At 40.6% G+C, this 16,706-nt stretch overlaps 1 long non-coding RNA gene across 1 annotated transcript; it reads right to left on the bottom strand.

Moving 5' to 3' along the window:
- Window positions 1-2,427: 2,427 nt before the first annotated feature.
- LOC122938986 lies at window positions 2,428-14,811 on the bottom strand. The gene is made up of 4 exons (XR_006390073.1): window positions 14,456-14,811; window positions 10,161-10,202; window positions 5,970-5,998; window positions 2,428-2,571 (listed from the first exon to the last, which is right to left on the bottom strand). It is a non-coding gene; the product is annotated as an uncharacterized LOC122938986 (long non-coding RNA).
- Between the last annotated feature and the right edge of the window lie 1,895 nt (window positions 14,812-16,706).

Below are 16,706 nucleotides of genomic sequence, written 5' to 3'. Positions count from 1 at the left end.
CCAGCTCACAGCCAAGCTTCCACACAACCGCATAGCAGGTCAGCTAATGCAATGTAAACAAAGCAAGACTGTAAGCCACACCCATATCAGATCATGTGATGGAGGTTTCCAGGTGCAAAAGAATGTTCAATTGCCAGATGAAGGCACATTCGATACTTATAAAACAAAATCACAGACATATAGTGGCCAATATGGGGGAACTGCCCAAACACCAAACACTGTAGCGTGTTTATCATTGGGCGAGCAGTCCCACCGCATGTGAACCACTAAAATACCGTGGCAAGTATGGGGGAGCTGCTCAAACCCCAAACACTGTGGCGTGTTTCTCATTGGGGGAGCAGTCCCACCGCATGTGGACCGCAGCAAACGACCATCCCGAGCAATTATGCGTACAAAGGAGGACGCCCGCGCGGTCCACATGCACCACAACAGCATCCTACACAGACCGGAGCATTGTGCGGATGACAATACAATTATACAAATCACTGAAGAAAGTGCACCAAACAGATATACCACTGACTATACTAGCTGGTCATACAAGCAGATGTTAAAAGCTGAGACTTTTGCCAATATATTCCTGTCAGGAAGATATCGGAGCCCAACATGCACCACGTCACGGTTTTCAGCATGGCAAGGGGTCCTACCACTGCGCTAACTTTGGTGTGAACACGGTCTGAAGGTGATGAAATCCAGCTCACAGCCAAGCTTCCACACAACCGCATAGCAGGACAGCTAATGCAATGTGAACAAAGCAAGACTGTAAGCCACACCCATATCAGACCATGTGATGGAGGTTTCCAGGTGCAAAAGAATGTTCAATTGCCAGATGAAGGCACATTCGATACTTATAAAACAAAATCACAGACATATAGTGGCCAATATTGGGGAACTGCCCAAACACCAAACACTGTAGCATGTTTATCATTGGGCGAGCAGTCCCACCGCATGTGAACCACTAAAATACCGTGGCAAGTATGGGGGAGCTGCTCAAACCCCAAACACTGTGGCGTGTTTCTCATTGGGGGAGCAGTCCCACCGCATGTGGACCGCAGCAAACGACCATCCCGAGCAATTATGCGTACAAAGGATCCCATGCATCCCCTCAACCTGCGACAAGTTTCCCTTGAGGTACATGTAGAGCAGGTTGAGAACCACTGGTCTAGAGTGACTATTTACCATTGGTGCTACTTTATTGATAAAAAAAGGCATTCTTACATACAACTTGTGTCTATGTTCACTGTTGCATGTGTTAAACGCCAAACCAGTTGATTTTCACATGCAAATTAAAGTAAGGATTATACAGTATATGTAGCACATAATATACATACTGTAATATTCCATTCCACTATAAGAACTATGGCGGTCATTCAAACCAGAAATCTGCCTATATTAGGCATATTTCTGGCACAGATTGTGGTGCAAAGGTCCTTATCACTGCAATCTGCGACCTTTCTCCACTCATGCCAGGTCTAAAAGAAGTGGGCATGGCGTTGACTGGGAAATAAATGGGCCGGTAGGTCTGTCTCATTTACCATTTTCTACGCCTGGTTTAGGTGTAGAAAATTGTCTAAATGTAAGACAGCAAGAAAGCTGTCTTACATTTAGAAGCAGCGGTGGATTCGCTGAAGTTATGTAGAGGTAGGTGCCTCATCTTTTGCTGACTTTACTTTTTCCAAATCATTTTTAAAAGTCTCCATGTCTTCGAAAAGCCAGCAAGATGCAGAGGGAAGAGAAACTGGATGTTCCTGATGACATATTCTCATTGATATTAGATGTGGAAAAGGAGAAAAAGCAGATGGCAGTAGAAGGGCTCCCACCTGTAGGGCAGGAGAGCGCTGGGGTTGGAGAAGTGGATAAGCCAGAGCTGATTAATCTTCAGTGTTTACTGTCAAATAACCTGCAGGAGATTGCAGGCCAGAACAGCAATAATATGCATATTGTCTCCCCCATCTAACCAGCCAAACCCCATACCAGCAACAGCCCGTTTAAAAAAATGTGCCGGGCGGGCATTATCAATGAAGAATGGCTATACAGTGTGGTCTTCTTTATTAAATGAACACAGCCGCTCTGTGTGGCCCTACCCTAAGGCAGAGTGGCCTTGGAATACCTGATTTATAGCGATTTGTGACAAATTAATTAGTGACAAATCAAATTTCTTGGCTAACTTCAGCTAAGTTGCCGAATCAAATTTTTCAAAACTTTGCTCATCTCTAGTGTTAACTAATACGGCTTATTTTGTGTAAATAACTTAAGATGACATTTAGTGGATGAAAATATCATTTACAACTAATTGACATCTGTTAATGGCCATCTGACATTTTTGGATGATTACACATTATAGTTATAATTATGGCTGTAGTATGTAGCTGGTATTGAGAAGCAGTCAGCAGATTTTACACGGAGCAGTGAGTACAGACAAGATAAGGGTAGAGTAAAATATATCATTTTATTGATGTTTTTGTGTGTGGTGCAGATGGTTTGTGCAACTTATTTGACTCCGCAGTGTGGATACTTTATGGCCTAAGTAGGCGCAGAGGGTAATTAGGTGAGCAGCTTATCATGTTCCCGCGTCTGGAAAAAAAGGCAAAAAAAAAATCTCCCATCAGGGAAAGATCACATAGTGATGAGGGGGTTCATGTTACTCCTTAGGGTACAGCCACATGGTCAGGTTTCCTTTGGAGGCCAAACAAGTATAGAAGTTGTTTCCGTCCTTTATACTTTCTGTACTTTTATGATCCAGTCCTGATTTTGAGATGAGCAAATCAATTCTACTGATTTGGAATTCAGTCTGATTTAAAAAAATTAAAAAATAAACGATTTTAACAAGCTCGAATTTCTTGTATTCCATTTAACTAAAACCAGAAAGAGAAACCCACTCACACACAATACTCTACTAGAAATGAAATATTCAAATCAGTTTTCCTTCCAAAAGGACAAACATGTTTCTGGTCGCCTAGGTCTAGGATATGTTTTTTTGAGAGAGAAAACTGCACTGGAAATGAGACATACAAGCCAGTTCTTCTTTCAAAAGGACAAGAGTATCCGATGTCTCTAGAAAAAAATGCCCTGGTTAGCTGAGTGACCTTGGGGGTACTCTTAGAGGTGCTGCTTCTCATTAGGGAATCCAATAAATATGAAAGAGGAATATTGTAGTCCAGCTAACGCTGCTCTGCCCTTTGGGGAAACATATATGCAAATTTTAGTATCTTACATCTGCTAGCATCAGAAAGTCTTAGTGTTCTTAACTTTCTTTGAAGAAAAACTAATTTGAATATCTTTCTCAAACCAAAATGCATGCAAATTAGCTTTCCTTCCAAAAGGACCCTAAAGAAAATTTCTCTGGTTAGCTGAGTGGCCTTTGGGGTGCTCTTAGGGGTACTCTGTCTCATTAGGAAAACCAACAAGTGTGCATGAGTATTGTAGTCCAGTCAACACTGCTCTGCCTTTTGGGGAATCATACTGTATATGCAAACTTTAGTATCTTATATCTGCTAGCATCAGATAGGCTTAGTTTTTTCTTTTTGGAAGGAAAGCTAATTTGCATGCATTTTGGTTTGTGAGAAAGATATTCAAATTAGTTTTTCTTCAAAAAAAGTAAAGAACACTAAGACTTTCTGATGCTAGCAGATGTAAGATACAAACATTTGCATATAAGTTTCCCCAAAGGGCAGAGCAGCGTTAGCTGGACTACAATATTCCTCATTCATATTTATTGGATTCCCTAATGAGAAGCAGCACCCCTGAGAGTATCCCCAAGGTAACTCAGCTAACCAGGGCATTATTTTCTAGAGACATCGGATACTCTTGTCCTTTTGAAAGAAGAACTGGCTTCCAGCGCAGTTTTCTCTCTCTCAAAAAAACATATCCTAGGCCTAAAATGTTGCAAGTTTGATTCAGATAGAACTGACTTCGGGCCAAATGAAAGTTATTGAAAAATTTGCTGAATCGGACATAAGGAATCTTGACCATGTGACTGTACCTTTATACAGGGACAAGATTAGGATCACAGATCCTTCTTCTCTTCCTCCATTCCCATACAGTATTATTTCAATAGTTTTTATCCAATTTTATTGATTCAAGTTTGCCTATGCACATTTTATTGTATATGATATTTTACAGCCTTCTTTGAGCTAAAAGTCTTGTCCATTCTTGACAACTTCATTTCAGACATTTTTTCTGCACCTATATGAGCCCGTACAATCAGCTATCATCACATAGGAAGCCAGATAAAGCTAGTTAATCAAGGGTGGTTTAGCTTATCCTTATCCCATAAAAGTCTTACAATGCAATAAGTATAGCCTCAAATAAAATATTATTGTGATATACATGCAATAGAAATATTGTTCTTTTGGTTTTTTAAGGACATTACATATTCCTCCCTGGTAGTGCCCCTGCTGTCTATCCTCCTGGTCCACCTTCTATTTAATTCAGTGGTGGCCTAAAATTCTCAAAACCTTCCCTGCAGATGCTTGATGAGCAAGACCTCCAGATATGTATGGGTGCTGCCACACCTTAAACATTTTTTGATGCAATTTTTTAAGAAAAACCAGAAGTGGATTAAAAAAAAGTGCTATTTGTCCTTAAAGGGGTTTTCCGTGTCTGATCAGTTGGGGTCCGACACCAGGGACCCCCGCCGATTAGCTGCTTGAGAAGACAGAGGTGCTCGCAACATCGCCTTGGCCTTTTCTTTGCTCACTAAACACTGAGCTGTACATTGTACAGCAGATGTGCTTGGTAGCGCAGCCCAGCCCCATTTACTTCAATGGGACTTGGCTGCGTCCCGGCCATGTGACCAATGAACATGATGTCATATGGCTTAGACTAAGCTGCGAAAAAGCCAAGACGCTACTGCGAGCACTGGTATCGGATCCCCACCATCAAATACAGATGATCAATCCAGAGGATAGGTCATCAGTAAAAAAAAACTCTGGGAAAACCCCATTAATACTTACACTCCCTATATGACCCACACCTGATTCTGGCTTCAAAAACTGCGTAAAAAGCATGAACATGTGACAGCAGCTTAAAAACAGTTTAAAATTTGTGGGTAGACCCCTTTAACATGCCTATGAAAAAGAGTTGTTTAAATGATCATTTTAATATTTTACCTAAAAATCTTTTTTTCTTGCTGACAAATACTACCAGACGAGTGAATGTGCTGACTGATTGCTATGGGAGAAGAGATGAGAAGTTTGGAGACATAGGAAAGATTCAGATTCAGCTTGACTGATTGGATGGACTTATACTGTCTATACCATCCCCCATATACTTGGCCAAGTGTATATGTGCTCTCAATGAGGAGAGAAGAATAAGCAGCCAGACACCTCTGAGGGCATCAGATACCTTTTGTGAACAATGGATTGGGCATGTGAAAATTCGTAATTCATAAATAATATTCGGTACCAATGGCAAAAGACATAAAGGGTATAAAAGTAAAGGTCAGAGTTTTGACAAAAATATTAACTGTAGCCGATTGTCACTCACACACACACAAAAAGAGGTCAGTCTGGAGTCTGGTGTAGTTCCTGAGACCTTCAGCATCCAATTATTAGATAACATGTGATTGGTAAAATCAGCCATAACCTGTGTTTCTAATTGTCCACCCAGCAGTCTGACCACATGTCGAAGGGAAAACAGACATTAAATTAGAATTTGGATAAATCAGATTGAATTATACCTTCAAATATTACAGGTTCCTTGTCTATTCCAATGGCATGTGAAATCTTTAGTCTATAGATAGTCTGCTCCCACTCATACAAGCTCCGCTGTCTAGGCATACAGTACACACTGAGTCAGGCTCAGCAATGGAAACTAATACAGGATATACTGTAAAAGGCAGAACAAATGAATCAGATGAATAATCTGTAGCTAAAGAAAATGAACCGGGAATTAATCTTGCAGAAAATACACAGAACTTTGGTCAACCTCATATCCATGTCCCAACTTTCACCGCTACGTGTTTTACTTACCAGGTGAACTTTATGAATCATTTAGTCTTCTAAAAGAGAAAAAAATAATAATAGACTGAGCGCATCACATTTTTTCCACACACCAGTGTGTGAATCACTCAATATGTATTATATTACAATGCCGAAAGTATAAGCGGTGGGAATCGGTATCATAGATAAGATTTACTATTCAAAGGATATAGTAATGAGTTCATATAAGCACTAATGAATAAAACATCTGGTTACTAAAGAGGAGAGGGGGGGTTCTAATGAGCCTGGCGAAAATACGTGGGGAAGCAGGAGGACTGTGATGTGGGAGTGAATCAGATCTCCGAGGACTGAGTTTACAAGGCTGATTTTCTTTTCAATATAGAACACATGATATTCTGTTACACTACTACAGTGAAACCTCTCCAGGAGGCCACCTATTTCAGCCAACTTTTGTAGACCAGTCTTTCTGTGATGGATTTTCAGTTCCATCATATGATATGCATAATTAACCCTTTCATGGCCAAGGGTCATTGATGCCCTAGTGTCCAGGTCAAAATTTACAAATCTGACATGCGTCAATTTATGTGGTAATAGCTTTGGAACACTTTTATTTATCCAAGCCATTCTGAGATTGTTTTCTCGTGACACATTATACTTCATGATAGTCATAAATTTGAGTCAATATATTTCAGCTTTATATATGAAAAAATCCAAAATGTACCCAAAATTTAAAGAAATACACAATTTTCCAAATTTCAATTTCTCTGCTTCTAAAACAGAAAGTGATGCCTAATAAAATATTTATTACTTAACATTCCCCATATGTCTACTTTATGTTGGCATCATTTTGGAAATGTAATATTTTTTTTTTAGGACGTTAGAAAGGCTTAGAAGTTTAGAAGCAATTCTTATAATGTTTAAGAAAATTTCCAAAACCCACTTTTTAAGGACCAGTTCAGGTCTGAAGTCACTTTGTGGGGCCTACATAGTAGATACCCCCATAAATGACCCCATGGTAGAAACTACACCCCTCAAGTTACTCAAAACGGATTTTACAAACTTTGCTAACCCATTAGGTGTTCCACAAGAATTAAAGGAAAATGGAGATGAAATTTCAAAATTTCACTTTTTTGGCAGATTTTCCATTTTATGAAAAAATTTTCTTTAACACATTGAGGTTTAACAACCAAACAAAACTCAATATTTATTACCCTGATTCCGCGGTTTACAGAAACACCCCACATGTGGTCGTAAACTGCTGTACGGGCACACGGCAGGGCGCAGAAAGAAAGGAATGCCATACGGTTTTTGAAGGCAGATTTTGCTGGATTGGTTTTCTGAACGCCATATGTTTTTTATTTTTCTGCCGATCGTCTTGTGCAGGGGCTCGTTTTTTGCAGAAAGTGTTGAGGTTTTTATTGGTACATAGGGTTTATTTAACATTCATTATTACACTTTAAATAGGGTATAATTTTTTGCGGGATGAGGTGAAGGTTTGATTGGTACTATTTTGGGGGTCATAAGCCTTTTTGATCGCTCGCTGTTGCACTTTTTGTGATGTAAGGTGACAAAAATCGCTTTTTTGGCCCGTTTTTTTTTTTATGGTGTTTATCGGACGGGGTCTATCATGTGATATATTTATAGAGACGGTCGTTACGGACGCGGTGACACCTAATATGTGTATTTTATTTTATTTTTTCATTTTTCTTTATAGGAAAAGGCAATTTATTTTTTTAATTTACATATTTATTTATTTATTTTTCATTTTTATTATTTTCACATTTTTTTTTTAACCACTCCCTCTTGGATCATTAAGATCCAGTGGGGCTGATGGCTGTACTATACTTTGCAATGCTCTTGCATTGCAAAGTATAATACTATTAGATGCCCTGTAGGTGGCAAATGCGGACGCTTTTGCAAAGCGTCCGGTTGCCATGGCAATGCAATCCCAGCGGAGCAGCCCTGATGGTTGAGAGAGGGAGCTCCCTCCCTCTATTAACCCCATGGATGCCACAACCACGGCATCTATGGGGTTACAGCAGAGTGTCAGCATAGAGCTGACACTCTGCTGATGGCGGCGGCTCAGGAATGGATCCACTGCCATCACACACAGCAGGGGGACCGGGGGCAGGGCTGGAAAGGGGGGGGGATGTACGATGTACGGCCGATCTGGCAGAACACCGGCAACATTGAGGGAGGCTGGGGCAGGAGGGGCGGGGAGAATGAATGGGGTGGGGAGGGGGCGGAGGACCGCATCAGTTGATAAGCGCAGGAGATGAGCGGCAGGTGGACACAAGGGAGGCTTGGCGCACAGATCGGGGGGCACAGATAGGGGGGGCACGAGGACACTACCTGATTTCAGGCTCTGATCTGCAGAGAGCAGATCAGAGCCTGAAATTGACATTTTAGCACTGCCGCGATCCGATTGGTCAGTCTGCACAGACTAACCAATCTGATCGATTGCCGGCAAGGGGCCACTCTAATTGGTCCCTTGCCGGCATTACTGCACTGTATGTTGTCCGTGACAGCAGCAGGTCAGGGGCAGAAGCTTTAATCCAAGCGCTTTGCAACACTTGGATTAAAGAGTTGCCAGAACGTTTTTATACGTGGTAGCTGCACGGGGTATGTGCAGCTATCACGTATATATACTGATTGGGGTTGTGAAGGGGTTAACAACCCCTTTAAGATAAATACCTCCCCCTAGATTACCATTTTTTAATGTCATTTTGGGAGATTTTTTAAAGGTTTAGGCCTCATGCACACAACCGTATGTATTTTGCGGTCCACAAAAAATACGGATGACGTCCGTGTGCATTCCGTATTTTGCGGAACGGAACAGCTGGCCCCTGACAATAATAGGACATGTTCTATTTTTTGGCGGAACAGAAATACAGTCATACGGAAAAGGAATGCACACGTAAAGAAAATACGCTTGTGTGCATGAGCCCTTATTGTGTGTTTTTTTTAAAATGCGTTGCAGCTTATCTGACAGCCCCAATGCTTGTTTGCACCTTTATTTGTATATTCATTAATCTGGCATCATGGCAATGTCAGAAGCAAGTCAATTGACATCGTTTAACCCCTTCGGGAACCGTTTTTGCGTTTTAATTCTCTACTTCCTTCCTTTTCAAAGCCATATTTTCTTCATTTCACCTAGACATATAAGGGCTTGTTTTTGCAGGACAAGTTGAACTTTCTAATGGCACCACTTAATATTGTGTTCAATGTAGTGGGAAGCTGTAAAAAAAAATCCAAATGGGGTGGAATTGGAAAAAAAATGCAATTCTGACACCATTTTATGGGTTTCGTTTTTTACAAAGTTCCTATTATTTGCAGGGCAATCTGTAGTTTTCGTTGATACTATTTAGGAGTGCGTATGACTTTTTGATCAGTTTTTATTTCATTTTATTAAAAGATGAAGCAACGAAAGATGGAAAATTGGACATTTAGATTTTTTTTCATTGCATCGGTCCCAGTATAGGATAATAAATACATTTACATTTTAAGAATTCATGCATTTTGGGATGTGGAGGTGATCTTTATTTTTTTTATTGCTTATTTATTTCAAATAAGGGGAAAGAAGATACTTTTAATTCATATATATGTTTTTCTTTTTTTATATATATATATATATATATATATATTTTTTTTTTTTTTTTAAGTCCCCCAAGGTTACTTGAACATGCGATAATTAGATTACTTCTACTATAGAATGCAATTGCAATACTTAACAATGCTCGAGGTTACCATAGCGGGAGCCATATAGATGACCATGACATCTGAGGGGGTAAATGTCTATGATCGGCATTATCGCTGATCACAGACATTATTTTTTGGTGTCTGATGTGTGAAGCATCAGAATAAGGTACCCACTCCACTCGGACTTCAGCCGTATGTGTACAGAGAAGGTTTCAATGGTTTAATAGGCCTTTTACATGGACCAGTGCAAACTGTACTGTGGACAGACGATTATTGGCAAAATCATTCATCCCTCCCATATAATTTTAATATTTTTAACAGAAAATCTGCTGTTTACATGGTGAGGTGTGCCTGTGACTATTATTTTTATGTTAACATCAAACAAGCATTTGCTTGCCTGTTGGCTGTTAAACACTTAATTTGGATTATTGACGTGTGTAAAAAGGCCATAAGTTAGCATCATGGCTTTGGTTCATAACTGATCCATGACAATTTTGATGCATTTTTAAAAGTGATACTTACGAAACCTTCTATATCCTTCTGTATGGACATGGGTTCTCGTCACTGCAAATCAAATTATAATTTGATTAGATGATTTTGCTGCTAAATAGCTAACTGTTTTTGTATAGTATTAACCATACCTTGCTGCCAGGGCCAGCTCCAGGTTCATGTGGGCCTTTGGGCGATTAAGTCTCAGTGGGCCCCCGTGTGCATTCTGCACGACGCACGTGGCAATGAAACTGCATGCATTATAGATGTTGCCAAATACAATAGACAGAGCATGCTACAGACCGGATATATGTGAATCAGTCCTTAGGCACCTACTTTTGTTTCACCTACCCAGTGTTTAAGCCCCTCAGGTCTATTTAAAGTTTTTACCATTTTTGCATATATACACCTTTTTGATCACTTTTTATTCAATTTTTTGTGAGGTACAGTATGTGGACAAAAAAAATGAAATTTGGCATTGTGCACTTTTTGCCTATATGGCTTTCACTTGTGACGCCATATGATACGGTGATACCAAAATGACACCAAACGGGGGCCCATTTGAGTAAATGGATCCCATCTGAACTGTATGGGTTATTTGGGCCAGGTTGTCAGCAATTCTGGTATTTTCAGTATTCGGCTACAATGTTAGAGCAGAACAATGAAAACCAAAACGCAGATGTGAACCTTAGATTAAATAAGGCTCATTAGAAACATCCTTCTAACACAGATTTGGACCTAGACTTACGGTAAATCCCTGAGTGACTGTAATAACATATGTCGGTCCCCCTCCCTCCCCTCCCTTTCCTTTCCTAAACTCACAATATCTTACTTGATATATAGGTCCTTCTAAAAGAAATTGCATATTGTGATAAAGTTAATTATTTTCTGTAATGTACTGATAAACATTACACTTTCATATATTTTAGATTCATTACACACAACTGAAGTAGTTCAAGCCTTTTATTGTTTTAATATTGATGATTTTGGCATACAGCTCATGAAAACCCAAAATTAGCATATTTCATCCGACCAATAAAAGAAAAGTGTTTTTAATACAAAAAAAGTCAACCTTCAAATAATTATGTTCAGTTATGCACTCAATACTTGGTCGGGAATCCTTTTGCAGAAATGACTGCTTCAATGCGGCGTGGCATGGAGGCAATCAGCCTGTGGCACTGCTGAGGTGTTATGGAGGCCCAGGATGCTTTGATAGTGGCCTTAAGCTCATACAGAGTGTTGGGTCTTGCGTCTCTCAACATCCCACAGATTCTCTATGGGGTTCAGGTCAGGAGAGTTGGCAGGCCAATTGAGCACAGTAATACCATGGTCAGTAAACCAGTGGTTTTGGCACTGTGAGCAGGTGCCAGGTCGTGCTGAAAAATTAAATCTTCATCTCCATAAAGCTTTTCAGTAGATGGAAGCATGAAGTGCTCCAAAATCTCCTGATAGCTAGCTGCATTGACCCTGCCCTTGATAAAACACAGTGGACCAACATCAGCAGCTGACATGGCACCCCCAGACCATCACTGACTGTGGGTACTTGACACTGGACTTCAGGCATTTTGGCATTTCCCTCTCCCCAGTCTTCCTCCAGACTCTGGCACCTTGATTCCCGAATGACATGCAAAATTTGCTTTCATCCGAAAAAAGTACTTTGCACCACTGAGCAACAGTCCAGTGCTGCTTCTCTGTAGCCCAGGTCAGGCGCTTCTGCCGCTGTTTCTGGTTCAAAAGTGGCTTGACCTGGGGAATGCGGCACCTGTAGCCCATTTCCTGCACACGCCTGTACACGGTGGCTCTGGATGTTTCTACTCCAGACTCAGTCCACTGCTTCCGCAGGTCTCCCAAGGTTTGAAATCGGTCCTTCTCCACAATCTTCCTCAGGGTCCGGTCACCTCTTCTCGTTGTGCAGCGTTTTCTGCCACACTTTTTCCTTCCCACAGACTTCCCACAGACTTCCCACTGAGGTGCCTTGATACAGCACTCTGGGAACAGCCTATTCGTTCAGAAATTTCTTTCTGTGTCTTACCCTCTTGCTTGAGGGTGTCAATGATGGCCTTCTGGACAGCAGTCAGGTCGGCAGTCTTACCCATGATTGCGGTTTTGAGTAATGAACCGGGAGTTTTTAAAAGCCTCAGGAATCTTTTGCAGATGTTTAGAGTTAATTAGTTGATTCAGATGATTAGGTTAATAGCTCGTTTAGAGAACCTTTTCACGATATGCTAATTTTTTTAGATAGGAATTTGGGGTTTTCATGAGCTGTATGCCAAAATCATCAATATTAAATCAATAAAAGGCTTGAACTACTTCAGTTGTGTGTAATGAATCTAAAATATATGAAAGTCTAATGTTTATCAGTACATTACAGAAAATAATGAACTTTATCACAAGTATGCTAATTTTTTTAGAAGGACCTGTATACAGCAGACTGGGAAAGGGTTGCTGAGCTGGAGGCAATTGCCTCACAGACACACTGCCCCACTTTATACTTATGATGCCTCCTCTGACTGGCTGCTGACACTCCGCACTGGCACCTAGCCTGTTGGGCTTTCCTTTGGCTTCATTACAGATCACAGAGCCGCCAGCTAATATAGGCTGAGAGCCAGGGTGTGACATGTAATAAAACCGCGACAGGTGCCAGCATCGCTGCACTGTGCGCAGCCAGTACAGTCAGTACTATACAGACTGTATGTGCTGCTCTTTGCGCAGACTGCACTGATAGTTTGAAGTGCCTTGGACCGCCGATAGTTCGTCCGGGTGGCTGCTGGACTGTTTCATGGGGGACGGGGTAAGCAGCTGCCACACAGCTATTCACTTTTTGAATGTTGGAGGGAGTAGACAGAGTGGCAATAGAGTGCGTAGGGTATTTGGCACCTGGGTTGGATCCTTTCTCTGGCACGCAACCACTCCCCACCAATACTAAAAAACAACATATTTTTACATTTACATGTGGCTCCCACACAGTATAATGATTCTCAGTGTCCCCCTATACATTATAATGATCCCCAGTGCCCCCCATATAGTATAATGACCCCCAGCACCCTCCATATGGTATAATGACCCACACAGTATAATAACCCCCCTAGTGGCCCCCCCACATAGTATAATGAAACCCAGGTGGCCCCCTCACATTCCTATCATTGCAGGAACGCAGGGGAGATGGCGGTCCTTTAATTCACTAACCGCAGCTCTTCTCACTGCGCTCCTTTTCTCCTCTGGCCTGGTGCAGCAGTGAGACATACGACATGATGTCATCATTGGGCCAGACATGGAGGAGAGAAGGAGCGCAAGGAGATGCGCTGCGGTTAGTGAATGAAAGGACCCACCAGCTCCCCTGCACTCCAACAATGAGTGCGTCCAACTGTATTGATGGATGTGCTCATAGCAGCCGGCCTGGCATTCCCCTGAGAGACGGCATCCAGGCGGACCGCCACCCGCTTCCCCTTTGGCATGCCACTGTGCAGTGAGCCCCGGCACTTGCCTAGGTATGCCGAGTGCTGACGCTGGTTCTGCTTTCCACTACCCCACTCTGGCAAGCTACGGTATGATGCCTTACAGTGCTAACTCCCTCAGCACAAATAGCCAATATGTACTGCTGTTTAGTAGCAGAATTATCTAAATTATAATGACACAATGCACAATCCAAAACGAGAAACAACCAAAACAAAAAATGGAGACCTACAACATCCACTAATATACAGCATTTTTATATTATTTCATTACCTCCACAATTGTAAATCAACATATAATACAAAACAATCTTGGAAATAAAAGAGCCTTTACTCCACTTGCACAATGAAGAATCAATCTGTACATGCAAACCAGCAGATGCTACATCGTCATGTCAAGAACTAATAAATATTAGCACTATGTCTGAAATATATGCAATTCTGGATACAGTAGCAGTCTATTACTGAATTTATACCCATGAACTAGTAATAAACAGAGATGGGTGAATAACTCAAAATTCGATTTGGGTGCGGTCAGCAATATTAGTCAACCAATTTGATTGGGGTCTGAATCGATTCAACCCGAATCCGAAGTGCTCTAATTGAATCTAAATTGGTGTCTGACACTCTGAGGTCTTCTAGGTCTTTTTTTTTATTGTTACTCCCTTTTAATTTTTTTACTATTTTTTTTTACTTTTCTCTCTCCTGACCTCCTTTTCATCTATTATCAAGGTCTGATTTGAACACAAATCAGAATCGGAACCTGCGCTGATTCCGATACGTTTCGAAATATTGGGTGGAAGTACAAGGGGTATTCACAGTATTGAGTGGATGTGCAAGGGAAGGAATATTAACCGTAGTCTTTGGAGTGGTTACCTTATTAAGCAGGTAGTCTGTCCGTAGAGTGTTCTTATTATTGGATCCGGTGGGTTGGTTGGGTTCCAAAGCGCCTTCAGGTTCAACCTCTGGCGTAGGTGGTGCTCTGGCCGGCAGCAGATCACTCACGCGAGGGAACCCCAGTTGAAGTCTGGGAACTTGGCGTGTGACGTCACCGCACTTGGTATGGAGGCCTTCAGGGGACAAATTCAATCCGACGCGTTTCTGAGCCAAAACGGGCTCCTTCGTCAGGGATGGTAAGGTTTGTCAATCCTGAAAATAAATAGGCTGTTGTTCCCATGGCAACTACTAGTTTATTGGCACTAGGAACACTTAACCCCATCTGATCCAGTCAATATTTTATTCAAACGCAAACAGTTCAATTCCTTGATTGAGGCCATATGGGGCCAGGCTGTTTAATTTAAAGATCCATTTAGTTTCTTGACATCTCTTTTAAGTAGTCACCACCTCTCTTATTGACCGTTACTTTTTCAATCCCTCCAAAAGTGGATCCCATAAATTTGCTTGCATGATGTTGGGCATAGTGACGGGATAGTGGGTGTCCCTCAAATTTTTTATGTATATTATTCACATGTTCTCTAATTCTTGTTTTTAGTTGTTTTTTGGTCCTTCCCACATAGATTTTTTTACATGGGCATCTTATAAAGTATATGACTCCTGCCGTGTTGCATGTCATATAGTGGTTTAGTTTAAAAGCAGAGTCTTTTATTTTTATTTCTGACATAGGTCCTTTTGTGAATTTTCAGTTTTGTCTGCTCTTGATAAAAACAAGTGGAACCAGAAATGTAACTTGTAGCTCCTGCGTCCCAATGCAAAATCATTAACAAAGCCCCCGTCTATAATGCTTCATTTATAGTACTGTTCTTCTTATATGGGGAAGAGAGATTATATAGGCCTCTTAGACTCCAGGACCCCCTGTATCCCCTATAGTTATACCCTTGAGTAGAGTTGGTAGTTAAAGTGTGTACAATACCGTCGCAACAATTCGGAGAAAATAAGTGTAGGATTCTGAAGGATTCCCATAGTTATGATACTACACACTGCAAAGTAACTTTTATGTACGGTATGTAGTAATTTGTTCACAACCTCCTCTGCCCCAGCTTTATCCAGTCCATTAGTGAATCATGTATCTCAGTGTTTATCTGCTGATCTGGTAAACAGATTATTATAACAGGACACAGTTTTCTCAGTTAACTTTTAAACTCCATATTAGTCAGTTTATTTATATTGCAACACTTTAAGTACACAGCGGGATTAATAATAAACTCGATTTTCAATTATTCATTTTGTACGGTATGTTAGATTTTTATGAAATAATTTATATATGAAATTAAAATTCATGTTTTAGGTTTCTTAATATTTTACCCCTTCAGGACCCTGCCATTTTTCACCTTAAGGATCCGGCCATTTTTTGCAAATCTGACATGTGTCACTTTATGTGGTGTTAACTTTGAAACGATTTTACTTATCCAGGCCATTCTGAGATTGTTTTCTCATCACGTATTGTATTTCACGACAGTAGTAAAATTGAGTAAAAAAAAAATACATTTTTATTAATAAAAAAATTCAAAATTTACCAAAAATTTGGTTATTACTTTACAGTCCCCATATGTCTACTTCATGTTTGGATCATTTTGTGAATGCTATTTTATTTTTGGGGACATAAGAAGGCTTAGAAGTTTAGAAGCAAATGTTGACATTTTTCAGAAAATTTCTAAAACCCACTTTTTCAGGACCAGTTCAGATCTGAAGTCACTTTGTGACCACCCAAAAATGACCCCATTTTCCAAACTACACTCCTCAAGGTATTTAAAACTGATTTTACAAACTTTGTTAACACTTTAGGTGTTCCACAAGAATTAATGGAAAATAGAGATGACATTTCAGAATATTGAGAAACTCAATATTATAGCTCTGATTCTGTAGTTTACAGAAATACCCCATATGTGGCCGTAAACTGCTGTACGGGCACACGGCATGGCGCAGATTTTGCTGGACAGTTTTTTTGACTCCATGTCCCATTTGAAGCCCCCCTGATGCACCCCTAGAGTAAAACATACAAAAAAATGACCCCATTTTAGACACTACAGCCCTCAAGGTATTCAAAACTGATTTTACAAACTTTGTTAACCCTTTAGGTGTTCCACAAAAAATAATGGAATATAGAGATGAAATTTCAGAATTTAACTTTTGTGGCAGATTTTCAATTTTAATAAAAATTTTGCCACTA

Source organism: Bufo gargarizans, chromosome 5 (assembly GCF_014858855.1).
Source record: "Bufo gargarizans isolate SCDJY-AF-19 chromosome 5, ASM1485885v1, whole genome shotgun sequence".
Lineage (NCBI taxonomy): Eukaryota > Metazoa > Chordata > Amphibia > Anura > Bufonidae > Bufo > Bufo gargarizans.
Note: the sequence above shows the minus strand (reverse complement) of the source record. Positions and strands in the feature narration are given on the sequence as shown.